The 13022-nt window shown below is 43.2% G+C and overlaps 1 long non-coding RNA gene across 50 annotated transcripts; it reads right to left on the bottom strand.

The window, feature by feature from the left end:
* Nucleotides 1-2221, bottom strand: LOC127927467 (uncharacterized). 50 transcript variants are annotated; one of them, XR_008127622.1, is made up of 9 exons: nucleotides 2072-2221; nucleotides 1997-2024; nucleotides 1910-1956; nucleotides 1769-1815; nucleotides 1174-1674; nucleotides 806-1040; nucleotides 257-719; nucleotides 160-198; nucleotides 1-120 (listed from the first exon to the last, which is right to left on the bottom strand). It is a non-coding gene; the product is annotated as an uncharacterized LOC127927467 (long non-coding RNA). The 50 variants fall into 50 exon arrangements; XR_008127611.1 differs by having other exon boundaries at nucleotides 1174-1627; XR_008127629.1 differs by having other exon boundaries at nucleotides 1174-1580.
* Nucleotides 2222-13022: the final 10801 nt, after the last annotated feature.

The raw sequence follows: 13022 nt of genomic DNA, 5'->3' as shown, positions 1-13022 counted from the left end.
AACGTTCCTACTGGCCAACTAACCACCTCTACTCCCATCTAACATAGAACGTTCCTACTGGCCAACTAACCACCTCTACTCTCATCTAACATAGAACGTTCCTACTGGCCAACTAACCACCTCTACTCCCATCTAACATAGAACGTACCCACTAACCACCTCTACTCCCATCTACCATAGAACGTTCCTACTAACCACCTCTACTCCCATCTACCATAGAACGTACCTACTCTAACATAGAACGCCAACTAACCACCTCTACTCCCATCTACCATAGAACGTTCCTACTAACCACCTCTACTCCCATCTACCATAGAACGTTCCTACTGGCCAACTAACCACCTCTACTCCCATCTACCATAGAACGTTCCTACTGGCCAACTAACCACCTCTACTCCCATCTACCATAGAACGTTCCTACTGGCCAACTAACCACCTCTACTCCCATCTACCATAGAACGTTCCTACTGGCCAACTAACCACCTCTACTCCCATCTACCATAGAACGTTCCTACTGGCCAACTAACCACCTCTACTCCCATCTACCATAGAACGTTCCTACTGGCCAACTAACCACCTCTACTCCCATCTACCATAGAACGTTCCTACTGGCCAACTAACCACCTCTACTCCCATCTACCATAGAACGTTCCTACTGGCCAACTAACCACCTCTACTCCCATCTAACATAGAACGTACCCTACTGGCCAACTAACCACCTCTACTCCCATCTACCATAGAACGTTCCAACTAACCACCTCTACTCCCATCTAACATAGAACGTTCCTACTGGCCAACTAACCACCTCTACTCCCATCTACCATAGAACGTTCCTACTGGCCAACTAACCACCTCTACTCCCATCTACCATAGAACGTTCCTACTGGCCAACTAACCACCTCTACTCCCATCTACCATAGAACGTTCCTACTGGCCAACTAACCACCTCTACTCCCATCTACCATAGAACGTTCCTACTGGCCAACTAACCACCTCTACTCCCATCTACCATAGAACGTTCCTACTGGCCAACTAACCACCTCTACTCCCATCTACCATAGAACGTACCTACTGGCCAACTAACCACCTCTACTCCCATCTAACATAGAACGTACCTACTGGCCAACTAACCACCTCTACTCCCATCTACCATAGAACGTTCCTACTAACCACCTCTACTCCCATCTACCATAGAACGTTCCTACTGGCCAACTAACCACCTCTACTCCCATCTACCATAGAACGTTCCTACTGGCCAACTAACCACCTCTACTCCCATCTAACATAGAACGTTCCTACTGGCCAACTAACCACCTCTACTCCCATCTAACATAGAACGTTCCTACTGGCCAACTAACCACCTCTACTCCCATCTACCATAGAACGTTCCTACTGGCCAACTAACCACCTCTACTCCCATCTACCATAGAACGTTCCTACTAACCACCTCTACACCCATCTACCATAGAACGTTCCTACTAACCACCTCTACTCCCATCTACCATAGAACGTTCCTACTGGCCAACTAACCACCTCTACTCCCATCTAACATAGAACGTTCCTACTGGCCAACTAACCACCTCTACTCCCATCTAACATAGAACGTACCTACTGGCCAACTAACCACCTCTACTCCCATCTAACATAGAACGTACCTACTGGCCACCTAACCACCTCTACTCCCATCTAACATAGAACGTTCCTACTGGCCAACTAACCACCTCTACTCCCATCTACCATAGAACGTTCCTACTGGCCACCTAACCACCTCTACTCTCATCTAACATAGAACGTTCCTACTGGCCAACTAACCACCTCTACTCCCATCTACCATAGAACGTTCCTACTGGCCAACTAACCACCTCTACTCCCATCTAACATAGAACGTTCCTACTGGCCAACTAACCACCTCTACTCCCATCTAACATAGAACGTACCTACTGGCCAACTAACCACCTCTACTCCCATCTACCATAGAACGTTCCTACTAAACCACCTCTACTCCCATCTAGCATAGAACGTTCCTACTGGCCAACTAACCACCTCTACTACCATCTAGCATAGAACGTACCCTACTGGCCAACCATCCTCTATATAGCTCCAGCTATCACCAGACAGACCTGGATAAAATACTTCTAAATACTTGAGCAGATTCTGTTTGCCATATTCAATGGGACCAACAGAATAGTCCCAAAAGTGCAAACCCACCAAGTTAAATCACACGCACCTCAAAATACTTGGAAATACTTTAAAAATTATTTCCCAGTCTTTTCTCAAATATGAAGTATTTAAAAGTATTTTTAGACACAGTTATGTACTTTTTGGCCAGATCTGATCTGGCTCTTATCACGTTGTCCAGGGTTCTCACAGTCCGTCACATTAAAGCCTGTTTACACCAAGCTGCCTCTTACTTCAACACAGTGCATGGCTTTCTACTTCATTCATATAGTCCCAACCAAAATGATTATTATGCCTTACTAGGTCGTAGCTAGGTCATTATTATTATTAGTAGTAGTAGATATCTGTTCTGCTGAGGTCTGCTTGTTCCATATTAACCCCTTCATGTATATCCTCTCTCTCTATCCTCCCCAGGACCACCCATACGTAGAATGTATGCACACATGACTGTAAGTCGCTTTGGATAAAAGTGTCTGCTAAATGGCATATATTATTATTATTATTATTATTATTATTATTATATTATATATTATAGCCTGGTCCCAGATCTGCCTCTAATGTAGTGATATTACTATAGCCTGGTCCCAGATCTGCCTCTAATGTAGTGATATTACTATAGCCTGGTCCCAGATCTGCCTCTAATGTAGTGATATTACTATAGCCTGGTCTCAGATCTGCCTCTAATGTAGTGATATTACTATAGCCTGGTCCCAGATCTGCCTCTAATGTAGTGATATTACTATAGCCTGGTCTCAGATCTGCCTCTAATGTAGTGATATTACTATAGCCTGGTCCCAGATCTGCCTCTAATGTAGTGATATTACTATAGCCTGGTCCCAGATCTGCCTCTAATGTAGTGATATTACTATAGCCTGGTCCCAGATCTGCCTCTAATGTAGTGATATTACTATAGCCTGGTCTCAGATCTGCCTCTAATGTAGTGATATTACTATAGCCTGGTCCCAGATCTGCCTCTAATGTAGTGATATTACTATAGCCTGGTCCCAGATCTGCCTCTAATGTAGTGATATTACTATAGCCTGGTCCCAGATCTGCCTCTAATGTAGTGATATTACTATAGCCTGGTCCCAGATCTGCCTCTAATGTAGTGATATTACTATAGCCTGGTCCCAGATCTGCCTCTAATGTAGTGATATTACTATAGCCTGGTCTCAGATCTGCCTCTAATGTAGTGATATTACTATAGCCTGGTCCCAGATCTGCCTCTAATGTAGTGATATTACTATAGCCTGGTCCCAGATCTGCCTCTAATGTAGTGATATTACTATAGCCTGGTCTCAGATCTGCCTGCCTGGTCCCAGATCTGCCTCTAATGTAGTGATATTACTATAGCCTGTCCCAGATCTGCCTCTAATGTAGTGATATTACTATAGCCTGGTCCCAGATCTGCCTCTAATGTAGTGATATTACTATAGCCTGGTCCCAGATCTGCCTCTAATGTAGTGATATTACTATAGCCTGGTCCCAGATCTGCCTCTAATGTAGTGATATTACTATAGCCTGGTCCCAGATCTGCCTCTAATGTAGTGATATTACTATAGCCTGGTCTCAGATCTGCCTCTAATGTAGTGATATTACTATAGCCTGGTCCCAGATCTGCCTCTAATGTAGTGATATTACTATAGCCTGGTCCCAGATCTGCCTCTAATGTAGTGATATTACTATAGCCTGGTCCCAGATCTGCCTCTAATGTAGTGATATTACTATAGCCTGGTCTCAGGTCTGTTTTCTGTTTTTGCCTCGTCCATTGTCAAGCCAAACCATGTTTTACATGACAGTTCCATATGGAGTTGGGAAGAGAGCACAAACAGACTGGCACCCAGGCTAATATTACTACCACCAGAAATAGAACTAAAATGACATTCCTGGTGGCACTAATGTCACTACGTATCCTGTATACGGGCGGGATGTTTACGTACAAAACCAATGCCAGGGTTGGGGTGAATTCCATTTCAATTCCAGTCAATTCTGGAAGTTCGAATTTCTCTTTTCATTGAAAACAGTTTTTGTGAATTGTTTACTTTTAGGAATTGAAATGGAATTTGCTGCCGACCCTGGCGCTCGCATCCGAGAGGCAGGAAACTGACAGGGTTGGCTTATAGGACAACGTGTAAACTATATTTAGTCTCTAAATGTTTATTGAAAAACCATAAATCGGTTTACATCATCATCGTTGTAACGTTGCCAGGTAACCCATCTATAGTTCCACTGCTTCATCACTGATGTAGGACGGAGGTTCCTGCTCAGTCACGTTCCTAATATATCAGAGTTCGCCTGGTTAAACCAGACTCGAGTGCTGCGCTCACCATTTGAAACAACAGTGAAATGTAGCCAAATCGGTTGTGATTTCAGGCTAATTCAGTGTGTTCTGTTGAACTCCTGCCGTTAGCTGTCTCTGTGTGTGATGGTGGTATTGTAACCATGGAAATATAGCGCTTGAGGCCCTGTGTGTGTGTGTGTGTGTGTGCGTGCGTGCGTGTGTATAGAAGCAAAGGTAGCTGTTGAGTGTGTGAGTCCGTCTGACAGTACCAATGGCGTTATCTAACAGACGGTACTGTCAGCCTGTCAACGCACAACTAGGGCACCATATTCCCTATCTAGTGCCCTACTGTTGACCAGGGCACATAGGGATCTGGTGAAAAGTAGTGCACTATATAGGATACCATTTCGCACTAGCAGTCTATGGAAGTGTAGAGAAGTGATTGTTTTTGTCCTCGTTTGAAAATGGATTTCAAGCCTTCTCATATACCTCCATTGTTTTTTAGTTTTTAATGAACTGTGTTTTTTGGTTCATGATTGTTGTGGAACTATAATGAAATGCTGTCACTATAACTGATTGTAATTCCATTGTAAAACATTTGAAAGACAAAACGATGTAATTTCAATGCATTTTTGAGGATTAGGTGTGTGTGTGTGAGGGGGGGAGGAGGGGGAGGGTGTAGTCAAAACAGACGGTTTTATGTTTTGTACAGATTGATCAATTGTATAATTGTGTTTTTGTTTAATCTTAAGTTATCAATTCATCTTAATAAAACGCACCGGTCATAAACATGTCAACTCTCTCAGTTGGTATTTACATACAAAGGCAGAATAACATTTAATTTGGTAACAAATTATCTGACAGTATTTTCTGTCAAGGAATACATGGCGAGCAGCACGGTTGGGGTCAATTACACTGAAATTACAATTCTCTTCAATGCTTTTCATTTAGGAAAATTGGAAATTGAAAAAAATAGCAGCGAGCAGCAATGAACGGGGTTCACAGGATGACCGAAAGGACACAAGATCAGTTAGATAACAAAGCAGGCACTCTATCATGTAGGAACTATCTTCCTTTCTGTGCCATCCAGTGAAAGCATTACCGTGGTTATCTCAATACCACAAGGATGATGCAAGTGAAATGTAGTCTAGTAATGTAGGTTGGTTATTTTGAATGAAGCAGGTAATCATTCTTAAGGCCATTCCTTCATGTATTGAGTGTTATATATGCCTACTGGGCAAGCCACATAAAATATGTGATAATACAGAAATACTAATCAAGATATTTCATATTGTTAACCTTCATAATTTAAATCTAACATTCATTTGCGTGAAACAAAGTCCACTTGATCAATAGGTATTGCTCTAGATCCTATGGTGCCACTGGTGCCAATAACATCTATAGTGGTGCCAATTACATCTATAGTGCCACCAACTGGTCTGCCATCTAAGGGTTGCAGTGACTTTATATTCACACAGCTTCTAAGGACATATACATTAGGTTTACAAATTTCATGGCCCCTTGTCCATCGGTTCAATTTTTATAGCCCTGGTGTGATACACCGTGTCTGTCCATCTACTGGTATAGTGTGTCTGTCCATCTAGTGGTATAGTGTGTCTGTCCATCTACTGGTATAGTGTGTCTGTCCATCTAGTGGTATAGTGTGTCTGTCCATCTACTGGTATAGTGTGTCTGTCCATCTACTGGTATAGTGTGTCTGTCCATCTACTGGTATAGTGTGTCTGTCCATCTACTGGTATAGTGTGTCTGTCCATCTACTGGTATAGTGTGTCTGTCCATCTACTGGTATAGTGTGTCTGTCCATCTACTGGTATAGTGTGTCTGTCCATCTAGTGGTATAGTGTGTCTGTCCATCTAGTGGTATAGTGTGTCTGTCCATCTACTGGTATAGTGTGTCTGTCCATCTAGTGGTATAGTGTGTCTGTCCATCTAGTGGTATAGTGTGTCTGTCCATCTAGTGGTATAGTGTGTCTGTCCATCTAGTGGTATAGTGTGTCTGTCCATCTAGTGGTATAGTGTGTCTGTCCATCTACTGGTATAGTGTGTCTGTCCATCTAGTGGTATAGTGTGTCTGTCCATCTAGTGGTATAGTGTGTCTGTCCATCTAGTGGTATAGTGTGTCTGTCCATCTAGTGGTATAGTGTGTCTGTCCATCTAGTGGTATAGTGTGTCTGTCCATCTACTGGTATAGTGTGTCTGTCCATCTACTGGTATAGTGTGTCTGTCCATCTAGTGGTATAGTGTGTCTGTCCATCTACTGGTATAGTGTGTCTGTCCATCTAGTGGTATAGTGTGTCTGTCCATCTACTGGTATAGTGTGTCTGTCCATCTAGTGGTATAGTGTGTCTGTCCATCTACTGGTATAGTGTGTCTGTCCATCTAGTGGTATAGTGTGTCTGTCCATCTACTGGTATAGTGTGTCTGTCCATCTAGTGGTATAGTGTGTCTGTCCATCTACTGGTATAGTGTGTCTGTCCATCTAGTGGTATCTAGTGTGTCTGTCCATCTACTGGTATAGTGTGTCTGTCCATCTAGTGGTATAGTGTGTCTGTCCATCTAGTGGTATAGTGTGTCTGTCCATCTACTGGTATAGTGTGTCTGTCCATCTACTGGTATAGTGTGTCTGTCCATCTAGTGGTATAGTGTGTCTGTCCATCTACTGGTATAGTGTGTCTGTCCATCTAGTGGTATAGTGTGTCTGTCCATCTACTGTATAGTGTCTGTCCATCTACTGGTATAGTGTGTCTGTCCATCTACTGGTATAGTGTGTCTGTCCATCTAGTGGTATAGTGTGTCTGTCCATCTAGTGGTATAGTGTGTCTGTCCATCTACTGGTATAGTGTGTCTGTCCATCTACTCTAGTGGTATAGTGTGTCTGTCCATCTAGTGGTATAGTGTGTCTGTCCATCTACTGGTATAGTGTGTCTGTCCATCTACTGGTATAGTGTGTCTGTCCATCTAGTGGTATAGTGTGTCTGTCCATCTAGTGGTATAGTGTGTCTGTCCATCTACTGTATAGTGTGTCTGTCCATCTAGTGGTATAGTGTGTCTGTCCATCTACTGGTATAGTGTGTCTGTCCATCTATCTAGTGGTATAGTGTGTCTGTCCATCTACTGGTATAGTGTGTCTGTCCATCTACTGGTATAGTGTGTCTGTCCATCTACTGGTATAGTGTGTCTGTCCATCTAGTGGTATAGTGTGTCTGTCCATCTACTGGTATAGTGTGTCTGTCCATCTACTGGTATAGTGTGTCTGTCCATCTACTGGTATAGTGTGTCTGTCCATCTACTGGTATAGTGTGTCTGTCCATCTACTGGTATAGTGTGTCTGTCCATCTACTGGTATAGTGTGTCTGTCCATCTAGTGGTATAGTGTGTCTGTCCATCTACTGGTATAGTGTGTCTGTCCATCTAGTGGTATAGTGTGTCTGTCCATCTACTGGTATAGTGTGTCTGTCCATCTACTGGTATAGTGTGTCTGTCCATCTAGTGGTATAGTGTGTCTGTCCATCTACATCTGTCCATCTAGTGGTATAGTGTGTCTGTCCATCTAGTGGTATAGTGTGTCTGTCCATCTAGTGGTATAGTGTGTCTGTCCATCTAGTGGTATAGTGTGTCTGTCCATCTACTGGTATAGTGTGTCTGTCCATCTACTGGTATAGTGTGTCTGTCCATCTACTGGTATAGTGTGTCTGTCCATCTACTGGTATAGTGTGTCTGTCCATCTACTGGTATAGTGTGTCTGTCCATCTAGTGGTATAGTGTGTCTGTCCATCTAGTGGTATAGTGTGTCTGTCCATCTAGTGGTATAGTGTGTCTGTCCATCTAGTGGTATAGTGTGTCTGTCCATCTACTGGTATAGTGTGTCTGTCCATCTACTGGTATAGTGTGTCTGTCCATCTACTGGTATAGTGTGTCTGTCCATCTACTGGTATAGTGTGTCTGTCCATCTACTGGTATAGTGTGTCTGTCCATCTACTGGTATAGTGTGTCTGTCCATCTACTGGTATAGTGTATAGTCTGTCCATCTATCTGGTATAGTGTGTCTGTCTGTCCATCTACTGGTATAGTGTGTCTGTCCATCTACTGGTATAGTGTGTCTGTCCATCTACTGGTATAGTGTGTCTGTCCATCTACTGGTATAGTGTGTCTGTCCATCTACTGGTATAGTGTGTCTGTCCATCTACTGGTATAGTGTGTCTGTCCATCTACTGGTATAGTGTGTCTGTCCATCTACTGGTATAGTGTGTCTGTCCATCTAGTGGTATAGTGTGTCTGTCCATCTAGTGGTATAGTGTGTCTGTCCATCTAGTGGTATAGTGTGTCTGTCCATCTAGTGGTATAGTGTGTCTGTCCATCTACTGGTATAGTGTGTCTGTCCATCTACTGGTATAGTGTGTCTGTCCATCTAGTGGTATAGTGTGTCTGTCCATCTACTGGTATAGTGTGTCTGTCCATCTACTGGTATAGTGTGTCTGTCCATCTACTGGTATAGTGTGTCTGTCCATCTACTGGTATAGTGTGTCTGTCCATCTACTGGTATAGTGTGTCTGTCCATCTACTGGTATAGTGTGTCTGTCCATCTACTGGTAGTGGTATAGTGTGTCTGTCCATCTATCTAGTGTGGTATAGTGTGTCTGTCCATCTACTGGTATAGTGTGTCTGTCCATCTAGTGGTATAGTGTGTCTGTCCATCTAGTGGTATAGTGTGTCTGTCCATCTAGTGGTATAGTGTGTCTGTCCATCTACTGGTATAGTGTGTCTGTCCATCTAGTGGTATAGTGTGTCTGTCCATCTACTGGTATAGTGTGTCTGTCCATCTACTGGTATAGTGTGTCTGTCCATCTACTGGTATAGTGTGTCTGTCCATCTAGTGGTATAGTGTGTCTGTCCATCTAGTGGTATAGTGTGTCTGTCCATCTACTGGTATAGTGTGTCTGTCCATCTACTGGTATAGTGTGTCTGTCCATCTACTGGTATAGGTATAGTGTGTCTGTCCATCTACTGGTATAGTGTGTCTGTCCATCTACTGGTATAGTGTGTCTGTCCATCTAGTGGTATAGTGTGTCTGTCCATCTACTGGTATAGTGTGTCTGTCCATCTAGTGGTATAGTGTGTCTGTCCATCTACTGGTATAGTGTGTCTGTCCATCTACTGGTATAGTGTGTCTGTCCATCTACTGGTATAGTGTGTCTGTCCATCTACTGGTATAGTGTGTCTGTCCATCTACTGGTATAGTGTGTCTGTCCATCTACTGGTATAGTGTGTCTGTCCATCTACTGGTATAGTGTGTCTGTCCATCTAGTGGTATAGTGTGTCTGTCCATCTACTGGTATAGTGTGTCTGTCCATCTACTGGTATAGTGTGTCTGTCCATCTACTGGTATAGTGTTTCTGTCCATCTACTGGTATAGTGTGTCTGTCTACTGGTATAGTGTGTCTGTCCATCTAGTGGTATAGTGTGTCTGTCCATCTAGTGGTATAGTGTGTCTGTCCATCTAGTGGTATAGTGTGTCTGTCCATCTACTGGTATAGTGTGTCTGGTGGTATAGTGTGTCTGTCCATCTACTGGTATAGTGTGTCTGTCCATCTACTGGTATAGTGTGTCTGTCCATCTAGTGGTATAGTGTGTCTGTCCATCTAGTGGTATAGTGTGTCTGTCCATCTAGTGGTATAGTGTGTCTGTCCATCTAGTGGTATAGTGTGTCTGTCCATCTAGTGGTATAGTGTGTCTGTCCATCTACTGGTATAGTGTGTCTGTCCATCTACTGGTATAGTGTGTCTGTCCATCTACTGGTATAGTGTGTCTGTCCATCTACTGGTATAGTGTGTCTGTCCATCTAGTGGTATAGTGTGTCTGTCCATCTACTGGTATAGTGTGTCTGTCCATCTAGTGGTATAGTGTGTCTGTCCATCTACTGGTATAGTGTGTCTGTCCATCTACTGGTATAGTGTGTCTGTCCATCTACTGGTATAGTGTGTCTGTCCATCTACTGGTATAGTGTGTCTGTCCATCTACTGGTATAGTGTGTCTGTCCATCTACTGGTATAGTGTGTCTGTCCATCTACTGGTATAGTGTGTCTGTGGTATAGTGTGTCTGTCCATCTACTGGTATAGTGTGTCCATCTACTGGTATAGTGTGTCTGTCCATAGTGTGTCTGTCCATCTACTGGTATAGTGTGTCTGTCCATCTAGTGGTATAGTGTGTCTGTCCATCTCTATAGTGTGTCTGTCCATCTACTGGTATAGTGTGTCTGTCCATCTACTGGTATAGTGTGTCTGTCCATCTACTGGTATAGTGTGTCTGTCCATCTACTGGTATAGTGTGTCTGTCCATCTACTGGTATAGTGTGTCTGTCCATCTACTGGTATAGTGTGTCTGTCCATCTACTGGTATAGTGTGTCTGTCCATCTACTGGTATAGTGTGTCTGTCCATCTACTGGTATAGTGTGTCTGTCCATCTACTGGTATAGTGTGTCTGTCCATCTACTGGTATAGTGTGTCTGTCCATCTACTGGTATAGTGTGTCTGTCCATCTACTGGTATAGTGTGTCTGTCCATCTACTGGTATAGTGTGTCTGTCTGTCCATCTACTGGTATAGTGTGTCTGTCCATCTGGTATAGTGTGTCTGTCCATCTACTGGTATAGTGTGTCTGTCCATCTACTGGTATAGTGTGTCTGTCCATCTAGTGGTATAGTGTGTCTGTCCATCTACTGGTATAGTGTGTCTGTCCATCTATAGTGGTATCTAGGTATAGTGTCTGTCCATCTACTGGTATAGTGTGTCTGTCCATCTACTGGTATAGTGTGTCTGTCCATCTACTGGTGTGTCTGTCCATCTACTGGTATAGTGTGTCTGTCCATCTACTGGTATAGTGTGTCTGTCCATCTACTGGTATAGTGTGTCTGTCCATCTACTGGTATAGTGTGTCTGTCCATCTACTGGTATAGTGTGTCTGTCCATCTACTGGTATAGTGTGTCTGTCCATCTACTGGTATAGTGTGTCTGTCCATCTACTGGTATAGTGTGTCTGTCCATCTAGTGGTATAGTGTGTCTGTCCATCTACTGGTATAGTGTGTCTGTCCATCTACTGGTATAGTGTGTCTGTCCATCTGGTATAGTGGGTATAGTGTGTCTGTCCATCTACTGGGTATAGTGTGTCTGTCCATCTGGTGGTATAGTGTGTCTGTCCATCTACTGGGTATAGTGTGTCTGTCCATCTACTGGTATAGTGTGTCTAGTGTGTCTGTCTACTGGTATAGTGTGTCTGTCTCTGGTATAGTGTGTCTGGTATAGTGTGTCTGTCCATCTACTGGTATAGTGTGTCTGTCCATCTACTGGTATAGTGTGTCTGTCCATCTACTGGTATAGTGTGTCTGTCCATCTACTGGTATAGTGTGTCTGTCCATCTCTGGTATAGTGTGTCTGTCCATCTACTGGTATAGTGTGTCTGTCCATCTAGTGGTATAGTGTGTCTGTCCATCTAGTGGTATAGTGTGTCCATCTACTGGTATAGTGTGTCTGTCCATCTACTGGTATAGTGTGTCTGTCCATCTACTGGTATAGTGTGTCCATCTACTGGTATAGTGTGTCCATCTACTGGTATAGTGTGTCTGTCCATCTACTGGTATAGTGTGTCTGTCCATCTACTGGTATAGTGTGTCTGTCCATCTACTGGTATAGTGTGTCTGTCCATCTAGTGGTATAGTGTGTCTGTCCATCTAGTGGTATAGTGTGTCTGTCCATCTACTGGTATAGTGTGTCTGTCCATCTAGTGGTATAGTGTGTCTGTCCATCTACTGGTATAGTGTGTCTGTCCATCTACTGGTATAGTGTGTCTGTCCATCTACTGGTATAGTGTGTCTGTCCATCTAGTGGTATAGTGTGTCTGTCCATCTACTGGTATAGTGTGTCTGTCCATCTAGTGGTATAGTGTGTCTGTCCATCTACTGGTATAGTGGTCTGTCCATCTAGTGGTATAGTCTGTCCATCTACTGGTATAGTGTGTCTGTCCATCTACTGGTATAGTGTGTCTGTCCATCTAGTGGTATAGTGTGTCTGTCCATCTACTGGTATGGTGTTATAATGCATCAGCTTTATTTTCTCCAAGTCTTCAGGGACTATATTGATCCAAAGACCACATCTGAAGTGAATCTGGCTTTTAGTCCAGGAGAAGAAGATGATGTATTATTATTTAAAGGGTTAGCGTTACAAAGTTATAAGCTTCCTTTATTTCTTAAAGATCTCAATGCCAAACTTAACATGGTTCATCACGCTAAACATGTTTCCTGATAGATCAATAACTCAGCCATCTCTTAACCAATCCCTTAGTCAAACCAAGTTGATATAATATACCATACATACACAATGTCTTATTTGGTCTTATGGTTCATGAGAAAACCTTTTTTTTTTTTTGAAAGTTTTCCAAAATGTCCAAGATGGAGAATGGGTCCTTGAGGCACATTTGTTTTAGCAGGAGTAGAAACACCTACATACAACGTTTCAAGTCTCTAAGTCAAACGGGGCGACGCATATCAG

Source organism: Oncorhynchus keta, unplaced genomic scaffold (genome assembly GCF_023373465.1).
Source record: "Oncorhynchus keta strain PuntledgeMale-10-30-2019 unplaced genomic scaffold, Oket_V2 Un_scaffold_14331_pilon_pilon, whole genome shotgun sequence".
Taxonomy (NCBI): domain Eukaryota; kingdom Metazoa; phylum Chordata; class Actinopteri; order Salmoniformes; family Salmonidae; genus Oncorhynchus; species Oncorhynchus keta.
The sequence above is the reverse complement of the archived record's forward strand: the minus strand, read 5'-3'. Positions and strand labels throughout refer to the sequence as shown.